General features: G+C 35.2%; 1 pseudogene; it reads left to right on the forward strand.

Annotated features, from left to right (window-relative positions):
• Window positions 1–19,215, forward strand: part of LOC120189034 — a 29,839-nt pseudogene extending 10,624 nt beyond the window's left edge.
• The last annotated feature ends 8,527 nt before the right edge of the window (window positions 19,216–27,742 follow it).

Genomic DNA, 27,742 nt, shown 5'->3' on the forward strand with positions numbered 1-27,742 from the left:
ACATGCCGTCATACAAAATCTGAAACAATTCCTTATAAGTCATCGAATTGGATCAAATTGATGCCTCTCTCTCCTCTGGTCCCTTGCCCCTTGTCTATTGTCATTTTGTGTTGATGACCCTGCTCCTTGAGGACGGGAAACAGTAATGTTATTAGAATTGTACTGCCTCACATTACTGACTTCGTTTTCTTTTTTCCTCGTTGGTGGTCTCTTACTAGACTCTCCTCCCTCGAGCTTCCCACTCTTAACAGCCATTTCAATCATTTCTCCCGTCGTAACTACATCAGCAAAACTTCGATAAGGATTACCGATATATGCGAGAAAAAAGGAGCCTTTAAGGTATTGACAAAAAGCATATTTGTTTCTTCCTCTTCCAATGCGGGTGGACTTGCACTGCTATATCTCTCCATCTTTGAGCATATTGTCTAAAACTCTCGTTAGACTTCTTTTCCATTCCTTGCAACATCATCCTGTTGGGCCTAACATCCTTCACATGTTTGTATTGCTCAAGAAAGGACTTAGCCAAGTCTTTCCACGATTTAATATTGCTCTACTCAGCTGGTTATACCATCGGATTGCCGAGCCAGTTAAGCTTTCCTGAAAGCAGTGTATCAACAATTGATCGTCCCCTATGTATCCGGTCATCTTCCTACAAAACATGTGATATGTGCAGAGGGGCACCTGGTACCATCAAACTTTTCAAAGTCAGGAACTTTAAACTTTGGAGGCAAGACCAGATCAGGAACTAACTTAACTCCTTTGCGTCGAATCCATAGACACTGGTATCTTCCTCATGGCTCTGACCTCTCTTTCTAACTGCTTCCATTTCTCTTCCAACAGATTGTTTTGGTCCTTCTTGGCTTCTTCATCAAGGTCCGGAACTTGATGATATTGATGTTCTTCCTGATACGAACTAATCCAGGCTGTACGTTAACAGAAGCACCGACCGGATTAATGTGCACCTTCCCGACATGAACAGAGGTCACTTGAACATTCTGAGATTGTTTTGGGGTTAACCCTGGATGATGAAGTGGGTCTTCAGCTACACCTTCTGCATAGGGCTTTTCCCATGTTCTGGATTTCTTCCATCCAACATACTCGCAAACTTGGCAAACATCTCCTTTTGGGCATTCATCATATCTTCTTGCATTTTCTTGATATTATCTTGTAACTCCGACTGAGCCTTCTCAATTGGGCAAGTTTGTCTTCCATAACTTTCTTCCTGGTTTTGTAGATATACTTGGGATTTTCCAGTATTACTCTGTCACAGGGTCATTTTGTTATCGCTGATATTTATTAATGAATAAAACATATGATTATGAATGAATAAAATGCGATGCAAAAATTAATGCATTAAAAATGCATATGCAAATGCAGGGTTGATCCCGGAACGACTCCTTAGAACAACTCTTTATATTAGAACGACATTCAATTACAAAGTTGAAACATATCACAAATAAATCTGCACCATCTCTCCTATTTGCTGTACATGGCTAGTAACTCTACAATCTTCTGGTTTTGTTCACCTCAGATCCATTCTTCAGTCACATCAGCAGCTTCCTCAGATAGAATGACTAAATATTGAGCTATCCCCCGCGCGTGGTCTAGGTAACAAGCAATAAGTCCTCTATTTGCTTAACTCTCGCCTGAGCTCGCTCCCACCGAAACGCCACTGTATATCCCCTCATAGGAACTATCGATAGCTCACTTGCTTGCCTCTGAAACTCTTGAACCATGGCTTCAAGCTCACTCACTTGTCTTTTCAGACTTTCAACCTCTCCCTGGCTCGAGCTACCTTCCCCGCTTCGGTATCGTCGTAATGCAGTCTCTAACTTGAAATTTTCCCCTTCAACTCTCATTCTGGGCTTGACTCTCTTGTAACCGCTGTTCTAAAAATCATTTTCCTTCGATAAAATCTTAACTTGGTGCCTGCTTTGCTTGATCTCTTCTTGACTCTCTCCGCTACTCTTTTGAGGCTCGCCACCTCTTGCCTTAATTCGACAGACTTACTCGAGCTAGAACCTACTTGAGCTTTTACCATTCGCTGATAAGTTGACCGAAGATCGTCAAGTCTAGCCGAAGTTGCTTCTCTACTTTTTCAATTCGATATGCTCTACTCTTCTGAATGTCAATCTCCAATCCCTTTTGATACACTTTATCTTCCAATTTCTGCAAAGTCATTCCATTGTCTCCGTTCTGCTTCGAAATCGCGCTTGGCTAACTCTAATGGAGATGGCACCACTCTCAACTGTTCCTCCACCGGCTGATATTTTCTGGATTCACCCATCGGAATATTGTCATGTACTCGACCGCTTCTCCACTGCTCGTACTGTTGAGACAACTCGAGATCTCCACCGGCTGAATATTTTCTGGATTCACCATCGGAATATTGTCATTTACTCGACCGCTTCTCCACTGCTCGTACTGTTGAGACAACTCGAGATCATAGGTAAACAAATTCACACGACGAGTTTGCTTCCAGGCCTCAGCAACCCCTTTAACTTTACCCTTATATTGATCTCCTTTGAATGCAAAATCCGACCCTACCAAGTCCCATGTGGCTGGAATGAACTGCCTTGACCCATACTGTCTAGAAACTAGTAGCGGTGCATACCCAACAGAACCCCATATACCTGGCAAAGGAACCCAATCTCGCTCTCCACATCGTAAAGTATATCCGAAGAGGTATTCCACGAAGCTCGCCACAAATATCTCCATCTCTGATATCCTTGAAGATGACCATCTATTTTTCTTCAGTAAACCCCCAGGCCACTCTTTAGCAAGAAATCCTTCAAAGGTGAGAACCGTCTAGAAATACTCGTCCTGGTGCTCTTTCAACATGTTTGAAATGACTCAGAATCCACACTAGCAGCAAAGGCGCACATCCTATAAAGCGTCCTTCTCCCTCGCGCCTACAGAACTCAAAGACCGGAACGTCTCAGCTAGAATAGCTGGAACAGGATCCACGCGCTTGTCTAATCTTTCAAACAGGTCAACAACTGATACGTCTACATATCCTAGCACTTTTGGAAAAATAACAAGCCCATAAATCCCTAAAGCAAACAGTCAAGCTTCTTTCTCTTATCAGGGTGATGAGCAATTACTTCTTTCAGAGCAGCCCAAGAGATGCACTCACTAATCCCTTCTTCTTAATGTTTCTGACTACCCAATCTTCACTCATTCCAGTCATCAATAGTAATTTCTTCTTAAATGAAGGAGTGACTGGCAGCTTGGTATATATTCTATCCATTTGGGACCTCGGACAACGGACCAAGCTTGATACTCCTCTATCGTTGGTGTTAGATCCACTCTACCAAATGTGAAACAGCTATAAGCCGAGTTCCAGAATTGCGCCAATGCTCTAAACAGATTTCGGTCAATAGGAACATCCAGAAGACAAGGAATATCGCCGTACAACTGATAAAACATCTCCTTATCGGTTGCTTCCCATCTTCCCCATATCTCTTAGCTCACTCAGATCATTCTGACGTACGTTGATGTGGGTGTAACCAAATAACTCTGACACATATCCAGCATCACGCTGTCTCCATTGGTCAACTGGGACTGTTCCGACCACCTCAGAACATCTGCATTGTCCTCAACCTCTTTCCGAACCGTTCGTTCCATATTACTGGCCTTCTATATGGACATCGACCCCAAATCAACACCATGTATGGACAATGCAATGCAAACAAAAAGAACAAGGCAAAAACAACAAAAGATCGTTAGTAAACATAAAGCAATTAAGTCGGGATAATAATTTATTCAAGAATCCTACCCACATGCTAGCTACCCAATCATGCTTTATCAGATCCTACCCAACATGATATCTACCCCCATGCTTTGTTATCCATAAAAAAGAAATCCTAACCGCATGATATCTAATTCGCATGCTTATTCAAAAATAAACCTAACTGCATGATATCTAGTTCGCATGCATTTATTCGAAAAAACGAAATAAATGACTCAAAAAAACTTTTCCTTGTGTACCCTCCTCACGGGATTCTTAAGGTTCGGGTTTGGTTCAACCTAAGTTCGGGATCTATGTTCACTATATGCCGGTTAGGTTCTAAGTAATAGGTTCTCGAATTGTCCTTGCTGGTGCCCCATTGGGCTGCCGAACCCTCAATCCTGGCCCATCACAGGCTTTAGGGGATCGAGTTCAATTTCGAGGGAACACACCTCCTTATGTCCATGCGGAGGTGATTACCATCACGAGGACCATAAGGCGTGAGCTCCAGGAGCGATCCACTATCCCATGTGGAGGTGAAAACCACACGGGCATAGTCTCTCACTCCTACTTAAATAGGACGGAGCGGGGTTTAGCTCATGTTATGACAATGCAGCTGTGCAGTGTGTGAGGAAAAGCGAAAAAACAACAATAAAACACTCAAATCAATTCCCAAAACACACAATTATTCTGAAATCATTAGCAAACAGATCAACTATTTAATTGTCAATCAAATTAAATTAAAGAATCAAAATACAAACAAAACTTATTAAAACCAAACAAGGGATCAAAAATCAAATTAAAACGAATTTGTAATTTCAATTGCAAAGACAATTAATTAATCGACTATCGGCTTGACTCTCTAAAAAAAGTCCCCAGCAGAGTCGCCAAGCTGTCGAAACGATTTTCCTTAATAGGTGAAAAAAGGTGAGATTTAAAAGCCACATTAATTTTTAATTTACCTCTTTCAATTGTTTTAATTTAAAAACAATGTGATTTGAAAACCTCTCGTTTCGAAAAAATTCAGATTTCCTTTACGATCGAAAAATATAGTTCAAGAGTCGCCACCAATCTTTGATTAGGGGTGATTGGGCACCAAAAATGTTTCGTCATTTTAAGTAAAAATTAATTTTAATTAAAACAACAAATTGAGGTCTGCGTTACCAAAAAATGAGTTCGGGAGTCGATTACGTGTGGGGAAGGATTAGCACCCCACAACGCCCTAAATCGGTACCTAATCGATTATTACGTCTTTGCAATGAACTTTACAAATTCGGATTTATTTTGATTTTTGATCCAATAAACAATGATGTAAAATTAAAAAAACATTCAAAAGCACTCAAATAAATTAAATTAAATTACCGAGTCATTTTAGAAAGATAAAGAATGTTCGATTATTTACAAATCGAGACCAGATCTTAAAAGTTAACAAACCTTTTCTCGATATATTTAATAAACGAACATTTCTTTTCTCTCGTTCCCAAATTTTAGGTGACAAATCAATTTTTTTGTTTCACTTTCGGGATACACTTTTATTTTAAAATCATTAAAGCGGACCTCAAATCAGTTATGACTGCACACTTCAACAATTTAAATTAAAAATATTACCCTTAATCCAATTATGTCGTATGGCCGAGTTATGCACATGAGATATCATACAAGTTATACAAAAAGTATGTCATGCCAAAAATTATTAAACAAATATTATAATTAAAAAATCATACAACATTCAATCAGATAAAATGACTAGTCCTACATGTACGCAAATGAATAAAATGGAACTTAAATTAAATTATACTATCTTACCTAAATTAAATATATGAAGTCTAAGCATACAAAAACTCAAGTATTAATTCAAACTTAACCTAATTATTGAATATATATATATGTTTATTTACACGCATTTGTGTCTTAAACATGCATCAATGAATTTACGTACAAAATATTACAAACATCGGGACCATAAAATAACAATTCGCAAGGGATCAAAGCATAAACTTTCAAAGTAATAGGCTAGAAACACAAAATGCAAAATTCGATTAACAACCAAAGGACTAAAATCCAACATGTAAGAATTAAAAGGTCTAATATCTAAAGCAAGACTAAGTACAATAACACTTTAGGACGAGAATTAAATGCATAAGTATACAACCGAATAAAATAGTGCAAACAACAAAAATCAGAAACGCGGTGGTTATGGACAAAATGCATAATATTGGAATATTGAATGATCATCCCACAGATAAACCACACGTAATGTATGCCCTATACACTACCGTTTCAATGAATTCATATATATAAAATAGGGTGAAAACTGAACCCTAAATTAATTGCTTCATTCCCAGCCGTAATACCCTCTCATCTTCTCCACTCTCCCTCTCGCCTCTTCTCTCGACCCTCTGTGATAACCCAGGCACGATTCCCTTTTCCGACCACTACCGTGGTGGTCACCAGCGATGAAGCACCCGAATCGACCTAATGAGCCTAGACCTCTCGAGCCCTCAACCAAACGAACAACCAACACCACCTATGGACTCCGACGAGGACCAACCGGCGAGATAAGCTAAGTTGAACCTTTCTTTAACTTTTCTTCTGATTTTGCTTCTAGTCTAAACAAAATTTCAAAACGTATGAAACTAACATGACTCGGTGTTAAACCAATCTCAGACTACAAACCCGAGAGCTTCGCCCCCTAAACACCAAAGAAAAAAACGAACCAAATGGGACAGAGACCCAACCTCGATGCAGCAACGACATCGACAATCAATCAAAACAGAACCTGAGGTAAATCTAACTGTCTATTTCTATCTTCCTTACCCTTATTTTCTTCCTAAATAAATACCACATATACGAATAGTTAGTAAAAATAAACAAAATAAGATGAAATACCTCCTTATTAATGCTTGATGTTTTTTTTTTGTTGTTTTTGCTTGAAAGAATGCTACTGCCCTTTTGTGAATGATTGATATCCTTGCGATTGTGAGAATGAAAATCAGGAGAGAAAAAAAAATGTTTCTTTTTATTGCTTTTCAAATGTTGAACCATAAACTTTTACAAATTCCCCTCTTTCCTTTTCGTTATCTCTGTAATCTCCTGCTCGTTTTTTTTGCTGTCTGATCTTTTCCTCCCCCCCTCTGTTTCTGGTGATTAGTCTCCCCTTAAAAACTGATGGTTTCCAGTAGTTAAAAAAAAACTGACCTCCCCCTCCATTTACAGTTTTTTGATAACTCAAAATACCCCCACTCTCTACAAACCGTTCCCTCTCTTTTCTGGTTTCTTAACTACCCAGACAAATTAAGCATCTACACATATGCTGCGTGATCATTGGTCTGACCAAAATATTTATAATTTTACGTTCAAGTTTTTGTTTGTTTGTTTGTTTTTAATTTCTGAATTTTCATCTATTGTTCATTATAGGCAAGAAATGGGAAGGTTGAGCTTGAAGCAGAGCATCGCTGTGGCACTCAGAAAATAGACAAGATGTTGAATGATGTTAGGATGCTTGAAGAAAAAGTCCATGATATTCAGGAGAATCATATTAGAAATACACAGGTCTTTCATGATTTTTTTCTTCAACGTGATTTGTTAGTATTTTCTTTTTGATGACTGATGAGGTACCATTCATTTTCAAATAACATATATGTAAGGTATGCTTATTCTCGTAATATTCATGTATTGTGTGCATGTTTTAATTTGATATTCTGTGAAGAATATTTGTATTCTGAGTTCAATTAGAAATATGGATATTTTTATGCATATAAAAACATGGAAAAATAAGATCTTGTTTACAATCTTTAAAAGAGTACACACTAGTAGGGCTTAGTCATGCAATATAGAAATACGGAAGCTATTTTCCTCCATATGATACAATGTTTTTGAAAATTTATCTCTATTTCATGTTAACCTTTTTCATTGGTAGCAATATAAAAAGTTTTGTGATTAATGCTTTCCAATCTTCTGTTCTTATATTCAACAATTGTAAGTATGAAAGATGTTTTGTTTTAGAAACTTTGCCTTTTGCTGTACTAATTTAGAGAACTGTTAAACTGGGATGGTCTGTGCTGTATTGTAGACTAACCTTCTCCATCCAGCTGATAATAGCTCTACTATGTAGCTTTTGTATTTTGGATCCTTATTTTGTTTATTATTCCTTATCTAGTTGTTAGACAATTAGTTTGATCTATTAATATAAAGTGGCAGGTGAATGGTTTGTTTAATTTTGGTATACTTTGGAGGAATGTAGGATTCATGCTTTTTCTTTTGTTGCTCCGCAGGCCGAGGAATCAGAAATAGAGGAACAGATAAAACTACTTGAATATGTTGTTGATAGTGTCAAAACAATACTTCTAGGTTATTCACCTTTTCATTTCCTTGCTTATTATGCCCCTGTTACCAATTAGTTATTCTAGATCTCTTTAACCCTTAAAATATTTTTACCTTTCATTTTGAAGGATAAGGAAAATACTTTATCAGAACATCTCCCAACAGAAATGGATGCAATGAAGAAGATTAATGAAGACATATGGGGAAGTTTAGAAATTATTAAAATTTATATGAATTTGAATTTGCTTTTCCATTTTAACTCTTTGGTATTGAATTGTGAGTTTTTTTAATGTAATCCTACATATCTGCAAAACATAACCTTCTATGGTGTCTTTAGGTGGCAAACGTTTAGAAGATAAATGATCATGGAAAATGAAAGGGTCTAGTTCCTTTCTCACTGCAGTGATCTTTTTTTTTTAAAAAAAAAATTTACTTGTTCATTTTCTGTGGTGAGGATTTAGTTTAGAATCTAGATGGTAAAGGTTTCAGGGGATAAGTGATATTGGAAAATTGAAAGGTAAAGCATTATAACATGCCAAGTAAAGTTTACCAAACATTCTTAAGATAAATTATCGGTTCAAACTCTATATTCGAGCACTTGTGACTGCTGTTAATTTTCCTTTTAAATCCTTTTTTACGTGTTCAATTTGTGTGAAGAGAAGTTAGTTTAGATGTTAAGAGATTTTAGAGGATAAGTGATCATGGAAATAAAAGGTCCAGCATTCTAACATTCCAAGATTATGGGACATTCTCAGGTTAAATTATTGACATTTAAAAAAAACAATTTTTTGCTTGTGCAATTTGTATGTATAGTAGTTTTGACATATGTAAATTGACTTTGTTACTGGTTTTCTTTGCAGAGTAAGTTCTTGTAATTTCAGGATTTATTTCTCTTAGCTTATAGAAATAATTTAATCTTGAAGATCTTCACATCACCGATCCATTTTCCCTTTTATAGATTAAGTGCAATGAAATAAAGCAGCGTGAGATCGATCATCAAATTTGTGAGCTCCGTCTGCATCAAGCCAACAGGATCTGGGCAACTATTGTTATTAATTTTTTTGTTTTACGTGAAAGAAATGAGGATGATGTGCTTTTTTGTTCCCCCAAACATTTTAAGGTCAACTTTGAACTTGATTTTCTTTTCTTGGACAGGTTATAGCTTTTGGTGGGGATGGAGTGCTACGTCTTCGATGTGAAATTGGGAGGCATCACCGTGCATTTATCATGCCTTCTATTGGTCCAATTGGTGCTCATGTGGTGAGTGATGGAAAATTGCTACAGAAAACTTTGAGCACACTTCTTATGCATGGGATTAAACAACTAAATGTTTATTTGTTAATATAAGATCGGCTTATTCATTTGGTGTCGGCTACAGAATGCTAAATGCTTTTCAGATCCTTTCACTAGATATCTTAGTTAATAGTATAGGCAATTTAGGGACTTTTATAGTGAAAGAACATTTGTTTGCAGGAGATGTATTGAAGATTTTTTTTTTAGGAAAAATCACTTAAAAATTGTTTTTAGTCTGAACATAGATCTCTTCTAATTCTAGAGACCTTTTCCTATGAAAGTTTCTCCATTTTTAGTTTTTCTATAGGTACAACCGTAGGTATCATTGTTCCATATTAAATAATTCTTGATGACTCTGGCAATTGTTATTAGTTTCGTGGTTATTGTGCTGTAGACATTACTCAATGGTGATACATGGGTTCCTGCTGTTGAACAAGCTATTGGGAAGTTGCTAAATGCATTCATTGTGATAAATTCTCAGGATGCTAGCGCTCTTAGAAAAATGTGCAAAGGAGCCAATATATAATTACTTTTCGAGTATTATACATAGGTTTTCGAGACCAAGGTGAAAGGATGAGAATTCTAATTTTCTTAAAAATCCTCTTTTCATAGTATTGATGTTTCAGTACAGTCTCCTTGATATTTGGTTCTTCTTTTTTGTAGGTTGGTTATACCAGATCATTCACTCCCCTAGAAGAACCACCCAACTGCTCAATCTCTTTTACATTTTGATAATCCTACTGTTTTCAATGTTTTCATAGATGTGGTAATTTTTTTCCTTCTGTTTAAAATTCTTTTTCAAGCTTAATACTAGTCTAAAAAGTATGTTTCCTTGCACATAATGTCTATCTTTAAAAGTAAAATTGTGTCATTGTCACTGGCTCTGCGTGCCTTAATTGCCTTGTGCAAGCTCGTGGGTGTAATAATTATCGATGACAAGAATTCCCTTCATCTTTCCTAAGCATATCTTTTAATCATTCTCTTTGTATCTCTTTTCGGGTTTATATATGCCATTATGCCCTATGATCAATGCTTCACTTGTGTTATGCAGAAAAGACGTTTGGATGTGGAGCGTGATTTCATGGTTAAGAGAATGAAACTGGAGGATTTGCAGAAGTCACATGTTGTCGATGCCAGTGTGTTGCCTGAGTCAATTACTAATGAACTTCTTCAAGAAATTTCAGATTGTTTCATGACTAATTTGGCTTACAAACCTAGCTTTTATACTTATATTCTAGTAAGTTATAACCTTTTTCTAATGATATCTTCATCATTGAATCGTCTTTAGGATGCTAAAATGTTGATCAAGAAGGAGGCGTTGCTAGAAACGCTTAATGAGAGGTTTAATGCATCAGAAGAAAATGGCAGAACTCTTAAGTTATCATGCGAAGATTTTGGGGGTATTATTTTAGTAAACTACATTAAATGTTTTGTTCAAATTTTCATGTGGCTTTACTTGCATTCAGTTTACCCCCTGTGTGTATCATAGAATCAACAAAGGGGGAGGTTGAAGCTTTTCAGAAAGCATAGGAGGAACTAACAAAGATAGAGAAAGATAGAAATAATGCAGAAATGGTCTACTTTCTGCTCCATTAACTTTTAATTCATTTACTTCTGCAACTATCGTTTGGAAACTTGAATTCAGAAATTGAATTTTCTGTTTCAGAATAGGGTCCAGTACGAAAATGTTATGAAAGAAAAGGTTCTTCCTCAAATGAAGGAGACAGAGGCAGAATATGTGGCTCTAGAAAAGAATCGTAAGGTTGATATTTATGCCTTTCTAGATATACTAACCAATTGTAGCCCATGTTACACTTCTGCAACTATCCTGTGGAAACTTGAATCCAGAAATTGAAGTTTCTGTTTCAGAAAAGAAAAGGTTCTTCCTCAAATTAAGGACTTAGAGGTTGGATATGTGGAACTAGAAAAGAATCGTAAGGTTGATATTTATGACTTTCTAGGTATACTAACCAACTGTAGCCCAATTTATATTTTACAACAGTGCAGGGAAGTGAGAGAAAGGCTTCTGTCATTTTTTCCTGAGAGTGAAATCAACACTTAGAAGACTTGGATGGAAGTACAAAAATCAGAGGCTTATGCACGAGGGAAATCGGTATGGGATGGTTAATTTTCGATGTTTCATTTTGAAAATACCCCAATATCTATTTGCAGTTGGATTTTATGTTAACTTTTGATTTTCTGTAGATATTAAAAATCGATTGATGATCTTAGGATGCTGTATCTGGAGAAAGAGCATAGAATTTTAAGGGAATTGCATACTTATAAAGCCTTTCGAGAAAGATTAGTTGTAAGTTCCACTGTAGTTCAATTTGCCCTGAGTTGAACATTTGGTTTCTATTATACAATGAGGTCACTAACCTTGTTCCAACTGGGTTTTGAGAAAGAACCGTGAAAGAGATTAAGGTTAAGAAAGACCTTAATAGGGTTCTTTATTTTATGATCTCAACTAATATTTTCTAATATTTGGAATTCTGGATTGTGATGTGAACCTTTTTTTGATTGTTTTGTAAGTTATATGGCATTTGATAGTTGTTTCATTATAATGTCATTTCTCCTAATTGTGAATTCTGAAAGAAATGATTGGTGTCTTACCTCAAGGCTTTTTTGAGGTTGCTAGAAGTTTCTTCTGCTTTGGTTTTTATATTGCAGGCTTACCAATATGTTCTTGATTTGCGTAGGAAAAAATTTCAATGTAATGCAGCGCTTCTAAGACGCGAGTTGACATGACAATATGTATCATGTTTCTTGCAATTATTAATTTTCTTTCATTATGATTATTTATTTTATTATTTCTTGTTGGGTACAGTTAGATTTAATGGCCATTTGAAGAAGAAAGGTGTCAGCAGACACATTAATGTTAATTATGACGAATAGACCCTTTCAATTGAGGTCAGCTAGCTAAATTCTACTTGTTCTTTTGGGCGTACTTACAATTCGCTGCTTGTGCATTTTCCATGGTTACAATGCCCTTTAAAAGTCGTAAGGTGTCTACTCAGCATTTTACAATAGGTTTGATGATTCGATTTGGTTTAACAGGTTAAAATGCCTCTAGATGCATCAAGCAACACTGTTCGTGATACAAGAGGACTTTCGGGTTTTTAAATTTCCCGTCCCATATACTCTTTTAGAATTTGTTTTTCTGGCTTTCAGTGTCATGACTACAGAAAATTGTTTACATGTGGCTTCATGGCTATTGTTTAACTCAAATAAATGTTTTTATCTTTTTGGGAACTTTTTACTCCCAAATCATCTATAAGTTAAAGAGGTTTAGAAGAGTGACATTTTCATAATCGATTAATATTGAACTCCAGTACTATTCTGATGATTTGTTAGCTAGGAGGGGAGCGCTTCTTCTCAACATTATGTTGTGCGATGGCCCTTCATGATAGGACCGAAGCCCCATTTCTAGATATGAATGAGTATGATCTGTTCATGGTGAGTGTTTTTTTTTCTTTTTAGGTTGGGACTTGGGGTTGTAGTCATTAGCATCACATACCTTGGGATTAAGGAAAATGCTATTGCCCGTCAAGAAGCAATAACTCGTGGACTGAGCAGTTCTGTTATTTGTAATATTTTCCTCCAAGATGCAGTTAGCCGAAAAATCAGCCTGGATGCTTTAGTTGACTTTGCGTATTCTATTGGCTGGTTAGACTATCATTTTCTGCACCAGCCATGATAATGAATGCTTATTGTTTTCTTTTATCTTTTCCCCTTTTGTTAGTTAGTCTAGTAAAAGTTGGCTCTTATTCATTGACCATGGAAATTTTTATTATTTGTAGGAGAAATTGGACGAACGCTTTTCAAAGAAGAAAGTTCAAGTTGCTTCTTTGTTGGAAAAAACATCTGAAGTTAGAAGAATAAAAGATGAATTGTGGGATGCGTTTTGCTTGGTACATTAATTGTTCCCCATCATTGTTCTTCCAAAAGACAGGTTGAATCACAGGTCTTATGTTGTCCATTAATCCTGTGATTACTTGATTTCCTTAACATTGTTGCTAGGCTTATTATCAGTTTTTTTAACTGAGGGCAAATATTGTACAACTGTTTATTTCGATTGGTTTAGTCACGGTTAAATACGAATAAAAGCTGAATTTTGAGTTTTCATAACAAACTCTTTCCTCATTAATTTTGTTTCCTTAACATAAATGTTTGCTTGAAGAAAAGATTACCAAACATTATCAAGATAAATTATTGGTTCAAACTCTATGTTCGAGCACTTGTGATTACTGTTAATTTTGTTAGGAAATAAACCGAGTACGAGTAATTTCCCTATAACCAGATTAGTGAGAATGCGAAATAAAAGCGGAAAAATAATACCCGAAATTGATAACGGAGTTCAGCCAATTTGTTTACGTTTCCGAACTGCTGCAGATCTTTTACAAAGAGAGAAAATTTACAGGTGTTTACAAAACACTCACTACTCACAAGAAAGCTCTCTAGTATTGGGAGAAAGAAATGATTTTTGGGATTTGGGATGGTTTTGAAGCTAAATAAGCTAGGGTATTTATAGTTGAAACTTAAGGACTTAATCTTGTAAATACCCTAAAGTCTAGGGATTAATTGTGATTATCCCATTATCATTTTTCAAAGAAACATCTACCAAACTTTGAAAAACTATTTTTCAAAGAAACATTTACCAAACTTTGAAAACCATTTTCAAAGAAACATTTACCAAACTTTGAAAACCAATTTTTCAAAGTTGGTTGCCAAACTTGAAAACCATTTTTAATAATACTTTCAACAATCTCCCACTTGAAGACTGGTTTTAATCTGTCTTCACACCTCGATCAATGCAGCAGCATTTGTTAGTCTAGCATGCCAACTGAAGCTGAACACAACTTCAGTTTGTCCGTGGTTACCGTCTTTGTCAACATGTCTACCGGATTTTGAGCTCCACTAATCTTTTCAAGTTTCAAAATCTCATCTTCCAGAAGAGACCGGATAAAATGATATCGCAATTGTATGTGCTTCGTTATGGAATGAAAAGACAGATTCTTTTGTTAGATGGATAGCACTTTGACTGTCACAATACAAGACATTGTTTTCTTGTTTATTGCCTAACTCTTCCAAGAAACTTTGGAGCCAAACCATCTCCTTACTGACTTCCGTAACAGCGACATATTCTGATTCAGTTGTGGAGAGAGCAACTATCTTCTGTAGTTGAGAAACCCAACTCACAGTACCTCCTAGAGTATAGACATGCTAATAGCTCCCACTGCATGAGCAATATCTGGTCTGGTACAAACTATGACATACATTAGACTTCCAATTGTTGAGGCATACGACACCTTCACCATGTGTGCACGTTCTTCCTCCGTCTTTGGTGACTGTTCTTTGGAGAGTCTAAAATAAATACCTAAAGGTGTACTTACTGGTTTAACATCTTGCATGTTAAACCTGGAGAGTACTTTGTTGATGTACTCAGCCTGTAACATCAAGTCTCCGACTTTGTGTCTCTCTTAATCCTCATCCCAAGAATCTGCTTTGCAACGCCCAGATCTTTCATAGCAAACTGCTTCGACAATTTTTGCTTCAAGTTTATAATCTCTTGCATGTCTGATCCTGCAACGAGCATGTCATCAACGTACAACAATAAAATAATGAAGCTATTGTCAAACCTCTTGATGTAGCAAAAATGATCTGCTTGACATCTGGTAAAACCACTGCTACTCATGAAGCTATCGAACTTCTTGTATCACTGTCTAGGAGCTTGTTTTAAACCATACAAGCTCTTCTTCAACCTGCATACTAGGTTTTTCTTGCCTGCCTCTATGAAGCCTTCTGGCTGCCTCATATAGATTTCTTCCTCCAAATCACCATGAAGGAAAGTTGTCTTTACATCTAACTGCTCAAAGATGTAAATTCTCTGCAGCTACAATTTTCAATACCAGTCTGATTGTAGACAGCTTCACGACTGGAGAGAAAATTTCATTGTAGTCAATACCTTCTTTTTTTTGAAAACCTTTGAAAACCAATCTCGCTTTGTAGCGTTTGCTCCCATCGTGCTCTTCATTGATCCTGTAAATCCACTTGTTGTGGAGCGCTTTCTTGCCTGGTGGTAATTCAGCTAATTCCCACGTCTGATTTGACATAAGCGAGTCCATCTCATCTTTCATGGAAGACTCTCACTTGACTGAATCCTCCACTTGCATTGTTTCATCATAGCACTCTGGTTCACCATTGTCAGTCAGTAATAAGTAGTGCAAAAAAGGAGAATACCGTTGGGTTGGTTTAGGAATTCTGGAGGAGCGTCTCAGTTCTGGTGTGCCTAGTTCTTCTTAAACTGCTTCAGGATTGATCTGAACATCATTTCTAGAAAACTCCTCGAACTCAGCAAATTCCTTTGTTTCAGCTTCGGTATTGGAGCTACTTGATTCTACAGTTGACATGTCTTTGTACATAATATTCTCATTGAAAATGACATCTCTGCTTCTGATGATCTTTCAATTTTCGTAGTCCCAAAACCGGTAACCAAACTCATCACCTCCATAACCAACAAAGACAACTTTCCTCCAAAATCTACAAATTTTCGTAGTGCCATAGGTTTAATTTTCCCTCAGCATCTGCTACTGCAATGATATTCTCTAAATTTGAGGTTACATAGAGAGTACCGGTCTTCTTACCATGAGTAATGACGAGTGCTCCTTTGGTAATCTTCCATTCACAGCCTGAAAAGGTTGTGCTATATCATTCTCCATCAAGTTTTTCTACAGAAATCAAAATTTCTTTTGAGGCCAAGAATATGTCTCACTCCTTTCAACGTCCAGGTGGTCTGGTTTGGCAACTTTAATCGGATGTCTCTTTTTCCGACGATCTTCAAGGTTTCTTCATCAGTTAGATGAATATTCCCAAAATCACCATTGACATAGTTCTCCATGATTTCTCGGCATGGGGTAGAGTGAAAAGATGCTCCTGAATCCAAGATCCATGATTCAATCGGAGTGTTGACGCTTAGAATCATGGCATCACCTGTCTCCTCTGTCATGTTGGCATATTCCGATGCACCGGTATCTTTCTTCAGTGCTCGACAATCTCTTTTAAAGTGACTCTTCTTGCCACAATTATAACATGTAAAATCTTTCTTTCCTGTTCTTGATTTGCCTTTTCTGGATTTCGATCTGCCACGATTTGAATTTCTTTCTGAAGTTCTCCCTCTGGACTCCGTGTGCAAGGCTGAGGAGGTGATGCTTCACCCGATTCTCTCCGTCGAATTTCTTCGCTCAGTACCAGATCCTGACCATCGTCGAATTTCTCTTGCCACAATTATAACATGTAAAATCTTTCTTTCCTGTTCTTGATTTGCCTTTTCTGGATTTCGATCTGCCACGATTTGAATTTCTTTCTGAAGTTCTCCCTCTGGACTCCGTGTGCAAGGCTGAGGAGGTTGATGCTTCACCCGATTCTCTCCGTCGAATTTCTTCGCTCAGTACCAGATCCTGAACATCGTCGAATTTCAATTTACTATTTCCCGACGAGCTGCTAACTGCTGTAAAAGTAGCATTCCATCTGTCTGGTAGAGATGATAAGAGAATTAAAGTTCGAACTTCATCATCGAATTCAATTTCCACTGAACTCAATTGGGTTGTGATTGTGTTGAGTTCATTTAGGTGTTGTGCCATCGATGCCCCTTCTGTCATCCGCAAATTGAATAATCGCCTCATCAAGTGCATTTTGTTTGAGGCTGATGGCTTCTCATACATACTGGAGAGAGTTGCCATAAGACCCGCCGTGGTCTTTTCCTTTGCTATGTTGAAAGCAACATTGCGGGATAACGTCAGTCGGATAACTCTGAGGGCTTGTCTGTCGAGAAGAGTCCAGTCTTCATTCTTCATGCCCTCTGGTTGCTTTCCTGAGAGAGGTTGATATAGATTTTTCTGGTACAAAAAATCTTCGATCTGCATCTTCCAAAAGCCAAAGTTCGCACCATCGAACTTTTCATTTTTCACCTTCCTTTCGTCTGCAGCCATCGCTCCCACTCGAATCTGGTTTCGTTTGGATCGTTTCTGACAATTCTTGCGAACCACCGTGTATTAGAACACTTCTGTCGACAAACTCGTATCGCCGACAAAATTTTTACTATTCACGAAATTCACTATTCACGTGAATAGTATTGAATAGTAACCTCGCAAAAAAATTGACAAAATTCACAACCAAAAGCTCTGATGCCAGTTGTTAGGAAATAAACCGAGTACGAGTAATTTCCCTATAACCAGATTAGTGAGAATGCGAAATAAAAGCTGAAAAATAATACCCGAAATTGATAACGGAGTTCAGCCAATTTGTTTACGTCTCTCGACTCCTGCAGATCTTTTACTAAGAGAGAAAATTTACAGGTGTTTACAAAACACTCACTACTCACAAGAAAGCTCTCTAGTATTGGGAGAAAGAAATGATTTTTCGGATTTGAGATGTTTTGAAGCTAAATGAGCTAGGGTATTTATAGTTGAAACTTAAGGACTTAATCTTGTAAATACCCTAAAGCCTAGGGATTAATTGTGATTATCCCATTATCATTTTTCAACAAACATCTACCAAACTTTGAAAAATTATTTTTCAAAGAAACATTTACCAAACTTTGAAAACCATTTTCAAAGAAACATTTACCAAACTTTGAAAACCAATTTTTCAAAGTTGGTTGCCAAACTTGAAAACCATTTTTAACAATACTTTTAACAAAATTTTCATTTAAATCATTTTTTACGTGTTCAATTTGTGTGAAGAGGAGTTAGTTTAGATGTTAAGAGGTTTCAGAGGATAAGTGATCATGAAAATAAAAGGTCTAGTATACTAACATTCCAAGATTATAGGACATTCTCAGGTTGAATTATTGACATTTAAAAAAAGCAAACAATTTTTTGCACGTGCAATTTGTATGGATAGTAGTTTTGACATATGTGAATTTAATTTGTTGTTGTTTTTCTTTGTAGAGTAAGTTCTTGTAATTCATGATTTATTTCTCTTCGCTTGTAGAAATAATTTAATCTTTAAGATCTTCACATCACTGATCCATTTTCCCTTTTATAGATTAAAGTACAATGAAAAAAAGTAGCGTGAGATCGATCATTAAATTTGTGAGCTTCGTCTGCATCAAGCCAACAGGATCTGGGCAACTCTTGTTATTTATTTATTTGTTTTACATGAAAGAAATGAGGATGATGTGCTTTTTTATTCTCCTAAACATTTTAAGGTCACCTTTGAACTTGATTTTCTTTTGGACAAGTTACAACTTTTGTTGGGGATGGAGTGCTACCTCCTCGACGTGAAATTGAGAGGCATCACTGTGTATTTATCGTGCTCCTATTGGTCCAATTGGTGCTCATATGGTGAGTGATGGAAAATTGTTACAGAAAACTTTGAGCACACTTCTTATGCCTAGGATTAAACAATTAAATCTTTATTTGTTAATATAAGATTGACTTATTCATTTGGTGTTGGCTACAGAATGTTGAATTCTTTTCGGATTTCCTTTCACTAGATATCTATGTTAATGGTATATGCAATTTAGGGTCTTCTATAGTGAAAGAACATTTGCTCGCAAGAGTTGTATTGAAGATTCTTTTTTTTCTTTGGAAAAATCACTTAAAATTGTTTTTAGTCTGAACATAGATCTCTTTTGATTCTAGAGGCTTTTTCCTATGAAAGTTTCTCCATTTTTAGTTTCTTTTCTAAAGGTACAACCAGAGGTATCTTTGTTTCCATATTAAGTAATTCTTGACGACTTTCTGGAAATTGTTGTTAGGTTTGTGGTGCAAACATTAGTCAATGGTGATACATGGATTCCAGCTGTTGAACAAGCTATTTGGGAAGTTGCTAAATGCATTCATTGTGACAAATTCTCTGGATGCTAGTGCTCTTAGAAAAATCTTCAAAGGAACCAAGATATAATTACTTTCCAATTGTTATACATAGGTATTCGAGACCAAAGTGAAATGATGAGAATTCTGATTTTCTTAAAGAGCCTCTTTTCATAGTATTGTTGTTTCAGTACAGTTTCCTTGATTTTTGGTTTTGTTTTTTTGTAGGTTGATTATACCAAATCATTCATTCCCCCAAACGAACCACCCAATTGCTCGATCTCTTTTACATTTTGATAATCCTATTGTTTTTAATGTTTTCATATATATGGTAATTTTTTTCCTTCTGATTAAAATTCTTTTTCAAACTTAATATTGGGCTAAAAAGTGTGTTTCCTTGCACATAATGCCTATCTTTAAAAGTAAAATTATGCCATTGTCACCGACTCTGTGTGCCTTAATTCCTTGCATAGGCTCATGGGTGTAATAATTACCGCTGACAATAATTCCCTTCATCTTCCCTAAGCATATCTTTTAATCATTCTCTTTGTTGTTTGTATCTCTTTTTGGGTTCATATATGCCAGTATGCCTTATGAACAATGCTTTACTTGTGTTATGTAGAAAAGGCTCTTGGATGTGGAGTTTGATTTCATGGTTAAGAGAATCAAACTCAACTAGTAATGAACTTAAAGAAATTTCAGTTTGTTCCATGATTGACTTGCCTTACAAACCCTTTTTTTATTCTTATATTTCAGTAAGTAATTATCATTTTCTAATGATATCTTCATCATTGAATCGTCTTTAGGATGCTAAAATGTTGATCAAGAAGGAGGTATTGCTAGAAATGTTTAAAGAGTGGTTTAGCAGAAGAAAAAGCCAAAACTGTTGAGTTATCATTCGAAGATTTTTGGGGTATTTTTTTCAGTAAAGTATATGTTGAGTTAATCAATCGATGGAATTGGCCAAGAGGGGGTGAATTGATAATTAAAATTTTGGTGGAAGCTTGTAGAAAATTGAAAATATTTGTTCAACGATTTAGAGTGGTTCGACTTTCTCAACCAAAGTCTACGTTCACTACCTTAACTATCCACACTAAGGATTTTCTAATAAATTCATTAATTTGTTCTTTCTTTTGAGGCCAAAGAGATAATCTTACAACTCCATCAAGAATATACCCCAATTATTGAGAACACTCTTTCTCAAAGAGAATATTACAAATTTGCAAACTTACAAGGAAATCCTCACAAGGTAGATTGTTTGCACAATTCTAGAACAATGAAAAGAACACTAAAAAATGAAAACCATTGAGTACAAGTAGTGTTTTTGAAAGCAAAATGAATATTGAATGAAAAATATGCTTGAAATGCTCAAACTTGAGGTTTGATGTTTTCTCTTTGATTATCTCTTGATTCTTGTTTCTTGTGTTTTCTTGTTGTTGATCAATGGCTTCTAAGCTTGTTTAAATAATCCTTAACATTGGAGATGATTAGTGGAGTCAATAGAGTTGTTTAAGTGTGAAAACAATTAATTAAATCAGTTGGGAGCGTCAATGCATCGATGCATACCCAATGTGCATCGGTGCATCAAGTGTAAAATTCAAATATTTTGACCGTTGGACCCTTAGTGCATCGGTGCACTAAGAGTGCATTGATGCATAAAATACATTCGATGTTTCAAAATAGCCTGAGTGCATCGATGCATGGCTGGTGCATTGATGCATGGCTGGTGCATTGATGCATCAAATGCATTCGATGTTTTCATAAAACTATGAGTGCATCGATGCATAGTATGTGCATTGATGCATGAAATGCATTCGATGTACAATTTATTCCGTGGTGCATCGATGCATGGATTGGTGCATCGGTGCATCACTTTGAAAAATTGATTTTAGGCTTGATTTTAGTTCAAAATACTTTGTGAAAATTATTTCAAAAATATATTAAGTATAATACACAATTTTACACATTTAGTAAGGTTTGAAACTGATCTTGACTTGGAGTAATAATTTGATATTCGAGTAATTAAATCGAATATACTTTAGAAAATCATTTGTAAAATCTTAAAATTCATTTATACTTAATTTGTTATAATAAAACATCAAAATGTTTTCAACAATCTCCCCTTTTTGATATAACAAAACATGTGTAATTTTAAGATTTTCTTTGAAAATAAATTTTGAAAAATTACTCCCCTTACTCTAACATTTCTCCCCTTTAACACTTTTACACTTCTCCCCCCTTTTTGTTAAATCAAAAAGACTTTAAAACGTTCTAAACCAGGTTTTGAAAAACATAGCCAATTGATTAAATATATATATATATATATATCTTAAGCTGCTAAGATCAAAGATCAAAAGAGAGATTAACCATTAGCTTTCATAAACAATATTCATAATCAAATGTGAAATGGCATAATTGGTCATATATGTCTAATGATGCAAAAATAAGAAAATTCAACCAAACCAAATATATATATATATATATATATATATCAATTTCAAATATCCAATCATCCAACTCCTAACAAATTCAAACATTTAACAAATCAAAACAAACAATCCAGAAACATCAAAATCAATCCAAGTTTTAAAATCAAGAAAGCATAACTAGGATAGATCTACTCCATCGGAGGATCAAGAGGAGGAGGAAATCGTGCTTGCATCTCAAGAGAGAGAGTATCTATACGTGCAAGCATCTGCCGTTGAAACTCCATTTATTGAGCTTCCAACGTGTCCCAGCGATGATGCACGACTTTATTGTTAGCAGTCAAATGGGATTCGATGGAAGCAAACCGTAAATCAAATGTCTCCAAAAGCGAACGAAAATATGGAGGCACTTGATCCTCTTGTGGAGCAGGTTCCGGTGCAGGCTCATAATCTGGTACGTGATCGTCGATATCTTGCATAAGCTGTTGAAGTTCGGGATCATCGTCAGCAGCCGGAGCCAGAGGAGGAAGAGCACGAAAGGAGCTACGAGCAGCTCGTGAAGAACTCGCTCCCAGAGTTTGCTTACCGGGTCGAAAGACCCAAAGATCGGTTTCCTCGTCTTGTTTCCAATCCGCTTTCTTCAACGAGGTGAGATTGATTTGATTTTGGAGAGGGATGGAATTGTCGAGAGAGACGTTTAGACCGAGTTTGATAAAAGGGTTACTAAGAAGACATCCATAAACTAATGTTTCGACATGTTTTGAAGGAACAATGTTTATGATATCTACTAGCTGACTAAATATAATGTGGGGCAGATTTATTTTGTTCTTATTCTTGAGACAGTGCATCCACCACAAATCCCTCATACGAAGAGTGGAGTACCTATCTCCGGATGGTCTAAACCACCAAGAGATCATCAAATGAAGAAAACGATCGTGATGAGATCGTAGAGTACTAACACTAGTGTTTGGAATATAGGGATAATCCACAGTTTCATTCTCATTATAAATAACATCGTCATCTAACCCAAAATGGAAAGTTATAGCCTCGGGGTCAATATTAATATATTATCCTAAAAGGTAGGATCTGATTGCTATAGTTCCACACTGAGTCTGGTTTTGAATGCATACTGCATTAGAGTAGAAAATGCAAACTAATTGATGATAGACGATAGGTTTAAGGTGAAACATTTTATCAAACCTCCATGCTTTGAGAATCAGACGTTATTCGAAGTCAATATCAATCATGGCTTGAAGAGAATGAATACGCTCTTCCCGGATTCTAAAAGATTGGAAAGAATTTATATACCTATGGTACAAGTCGTCTCTATGACGTTCAGGCATATTAAAACAGGATCTTATAAGACTATTAGGTGGAGGAGGAATGGGATTAGGAGGTCGGGTTGAAGGACTTGATGAAGTCCTAGGACGTTTAGGATTGGACATGGTTAAGGTATCGAAATAAGGATTGAAACCTGCAATTTGAAAACACATGTATGCACAATAATTAATCCCAAAACTCAATTGAGTCCTCAATAATTCAAGGTTCTCTAAACCGAATCCTAATGGGCAAGGTTTTGAAAACTATTTGAAAATAATTTTTGAAAAACCATAATATGTATAGTTTTAATGAAAACAACATAATTAAATCAAAAACATCAAATTTTAAAATTAAATTCAGATTTTTAGTTTTTTTTTTTATTTCAAAAATTCATTTTTTTTTTGAAAATTTGCGAGTTTTTAATGAAATTGGTTGTAAAATCTAGTTTGAAATCGTCAATCAATCAATGCCCAATATAATGTTCATCCTAGAACTAATTAAAACTAGTCATAAGATCAAAATATGATAAACTAGAAGTTTTTAGAAAAATACCTTGAAAATTTTGGATTGATGAGAATGAGATGTTGTGTTGCACGATTTAATGATAGTAGCAGGATATAGAGATGAAAAACTCGAGGATCCGAAAAATTTTCGTTGATTTTGAGCAAATGGAGATTTAGGGAGAGAGAGGGGCAAACGACGCAAGGGAATGTTTTGAAGAGTTTTTGAGAGAATGAAGAAAATCAGGGTTTTTATCCAAAAACCCAACGGATGCATCGATGCACATTCAAGGCGTGCATCGGTGCACCTTCATGGTGTATCGATGCACCTTCAAAGGGATGTATCGATGCACTGTTAAGTGTATCGATGCACTAAGCACTAAAATGTCAAAAATCCGTTTTAAACACTCAAAATCCTAAATTAATTAACTATAGTGGTATTGGCAACTCATATATTGAAAATTAATCATGTTCAATCAATCAAATTAATCCATAAACTATATTTGAACATAAAATTAATTTTCACCAAAGAACATAAACTCACCCTAACTAATAGCAAAGAATGCAATAAAAAATTATTATTATAAGCATTTTTTTTATTTATTCTTAAAAGTGCTTAAATTATTTTAAACACTAAGTGAAGATAGATCAGTTAAATCTAATTCTCTCTTAAGTGTACAAAATCTTTCCTTGTCTAAAGGTTTTGTAAAGATGTCCGCTAATTGGTGCAAAGTATCAACAAATTTTAGAACTACATCTTCTTTAGCGACATGGTCTCTAATGAAGTGATGTCTTATTTCAATATGCTTAGTTCTAGAGTATTGGATGGGATTTTTAGTGAGACAAATAGCACTAGTATTGTCACACTTGATAGGAATAGTACCTACTTCAATTGCATAATAAAAAAGTTGTTGTTTCATCCATAAAACTTGTGCACAACAACTACCAGCTGAAATATATTCTGCTTCAGTGGTAGATAATGCAACACAATTTTGTTTCTTTGAAAACCAAGAAATCAACATATTTCCAAGGAATTGGGAAGTACCGGAGGTGCTTTTCCTATCTAATTTGCATTCTCCATAATCCGCATCAGAAAAGGCATGCAAGCTAAAGCTAGAGTCTCTAGGATACCAAAGTCCTAATCTAAGAGTGTCCTTAAGGTATCTAAAGATTCTCTTAACAGCTAGTAAATGTGATTCCTTACGGCATGATTGAAATCTAGCACATAAGCAAACATTAAACATAATGTCCGGTCTACTTGCAGTTAGATAATAAAGCAAAGAGCCAATCATTGACCTATATAATTTAACATCCACATTTTTACCTCCTTTATCTATGTCAAGCTTTGTTGATGAGCTCATTGGAGTGTCATGAGGTTTCTCATTTTCCAGTCCAAACTTCTTGAATATATATTTGACGTACTTAGCTTGATTAATGAAGATGCCATCTTTTATTTTCTTGATTTGGAGTCCCAAGAAAAATGAGAGCTCTCCCATCATGCTCATCTCGAATTCACTTTGCATTAGCTTAGAAAATTCTTGGCAAAGAACATCATTAGTAGAACCAAATATTATATCATTAACATAAATTTGAACTACTAATAAATCTTTACCTTTATGCTTTAAAAACAATGTAGTGTCAACATTCCCTTTGCAAAAACCTTTTTCAATTAAAAAATTTGACAATCTTTCATACCAAGCTCTAGGGGCTTGTTTTAAACCATAAAGTGCTTTTGTCAATTTAAGAACATGATTTGGAAATTTTAAATCTTCAAAATCAGGAAGTTGTTCCACATACACTTCTTCTTTTATAAAACCATTTAAAAATGCACTTTTAACATCCATTTGATATAATTTAAATTTATGAAAACATGCAAATGCTAATAACATTCTAATTGTTTCCATTCTAGCTACGGGAGCATATGTTTCATCATAGTCTATGCCCTCTTCTTGAGTATACCATTGAGCAACAAGTCTAGCCTTGTTTCTCACTATATTACCACTTTCATCAAGTTTATTCCTAAATACTCATCTAGTACATACAATAGATTTTTACTAGGCCTTTCAACTAATGTCCATACTTTACTTCTCTCAAATTGATTTAACTCTTCTTGCATAGCCATAATCCAATGTTCATCATTTAATGCTTCTTTAATATTCTTAGGCTCTATGCATGAGATAAGCAACATAATTACAAATATTTCTAAGAGAATATCGAGTTGTTACCCCTTTGGATGAATCACCTATAATCTCACCATCCTTGACATAGTTGTATTCCCTTGGGTAAGATATTTCCCTTTCTTCAATGGTTGGATTCTCGAGAGGATCTTGAGTTTTCTCATCTATCGTTTATTCCTTTGATGATGGTTATCCAACGTCATGTCCAACGTCATTTATATTTATAATGCCTACATCATCATTCACGCAAGAATCCTTCCTCGGAAGGGGATTATCATCGAAAACAACATGTATAGACTCTTCTACAACTAAATTTCTTTTATTAAATACTCGATAAGCTTTAGAATTTAAGGAATAATCCAGAAAAATTCATTCATCACTTTTAGCATCAAATTTGCCAAAGTTTTTTTTACCGTTGTTTAAAATAAAACATTTACATCCAAAAGGATGAAAATAGCTAATGTTAGGCTTTTTATTTTTGAAAATTTCTATGGAGTTTTCTTTAAAATCGGCCTAATCATTACTCGATTTATAACATAACAAGCGGTATTTGTGGTTTCCACCCAAAAATATTTTGGCAAATTGTTTTCACAAAGCATGGTTCTAGCCATTTCTTTTAAAGTTCGATTTTTCCTTTCAACAACTCCATTTTGTTGAGGGGTTCTATGAGCTGAAAAATTATGGCTAATACCATTAGAATTACAAAACTAAGTAAATCCAATATTTTCAAATTCAGTGACATGGTCACTCCTAACACTAGTTATAGAGTAACCTTTTTCATTTTGGATTATTTTTGAAAATGTGATGAAATGTTCTAATGCTTCATCTTTAGTACTTAAAAATAGAACTCAAGTATATCTAGAATAGTCATCTACCAAGACAAATGCATATTGTTTTTCACCCAAGCTAGTAGTTCTAGTTGACCCAAAAAGATCTATATGGATCAATTGTAATACTCTACTAGTTAATACATCATTAATGGATTTAAAAAAAAACTCGTTTTTATTTTCCTTTAGCACAAGCATCACAGATTTTATCATTATCAAATTTTAGTTTAGGTAACTCTCGAACTAAATCTCCTTGAATTAACCGTTGCAAAACACTCATACTAGCATGTCCTAGTCTCCTATACCATAACCAAATATCATGCTCATCCTTAGCAACTAGGCATAAATTAGTCATATCAATAGAGTCTAAATGCACCATGTATATGTTTCCTATTCTATGACCAACAAGCACAATCCGATTAGATGCAATGTCAATGACTTTACAACCATTAATATCAAACTTGACATTAAATCCCTTATCACACAATTGACTAATACTCAATAGATTATGCTTTAATCCATTCACATATAAAACATTATTAATTTGTATGGAAGATGTATTATATATAGTACCTATACCTTCAATGCGACCTTTTGAATTATCACCAAAAGTCAATTCTCCTCCATTTTTTGCGTTGAGCTCTATGAACCGGTTTTGTCTCCGATCACGTGTCTTGAGCATCCACTATCAAGGTACCACGAGTTTGAATTTGTTTCTCGTGCCTTATAGCAACGCTTCTTTTCCTACAAACATATATTAATTTTTGATTTTTGGTACCCAAATTCTTTTGGTTCCATATTCATTAGTTTCTAAAATCCTAGTCCCCTTAGGTATCCATTTGTGTAGGATATCCTTATCTTTAGTAGTAATGAGTCCTTTAGGAACCCATATACTTCTAACAATTTTTCCATTAGAGGTTTTTAGGGGGCCTCTATGATTGTAGTTTTTAAAACTTTTATAACAAATTGATTTTTGAATTTTCCCCTTTTTCAAAACATTTTGTTCCAACTTTATTAAAAGAAGTTTTAAGATCATCAATTTTCTTTTGATGATCATCATTGACCTTTGAAAGTAAATTTTGCAAATCTAAATTTTTCTTTTCAAACTCTTTTAGTTCGATTTGCAAATCACTAATTTTACTTTCAAAATCATTGTTGGTTTTGGATATGAGCTTATTTTCATTTTTCAATTTTGAAACATCATTTTATATTTTAAAAACAATTTCTCATAATCCGAAGTCAACCCATTATATTCCTCTAATAACTCATCATAAGATAAATCATCTAATTCAAATGAGTTAGATGTTACCTTAGAATCTTCCCCGAATGCC

Source organism: Hibiscus syriacus, unplaced genomic scaffold (genome assembly GCF_006381635.1).
Source record: "Hibiscus syriacus cultivar Baekdansim isolate YM2019G1 unplaced genomic scaffold, ASM638163v2 tig00116951_pilon, whole genome shotgun sequence".
In the NCBI taxonomy this organism is placed as follows: Eukaryota; Viridiplantae; Streptophyta; class Magnoliopsida; order Malvales; family Malvaceae; genus Hibiscus; species Hibiscus syriacus.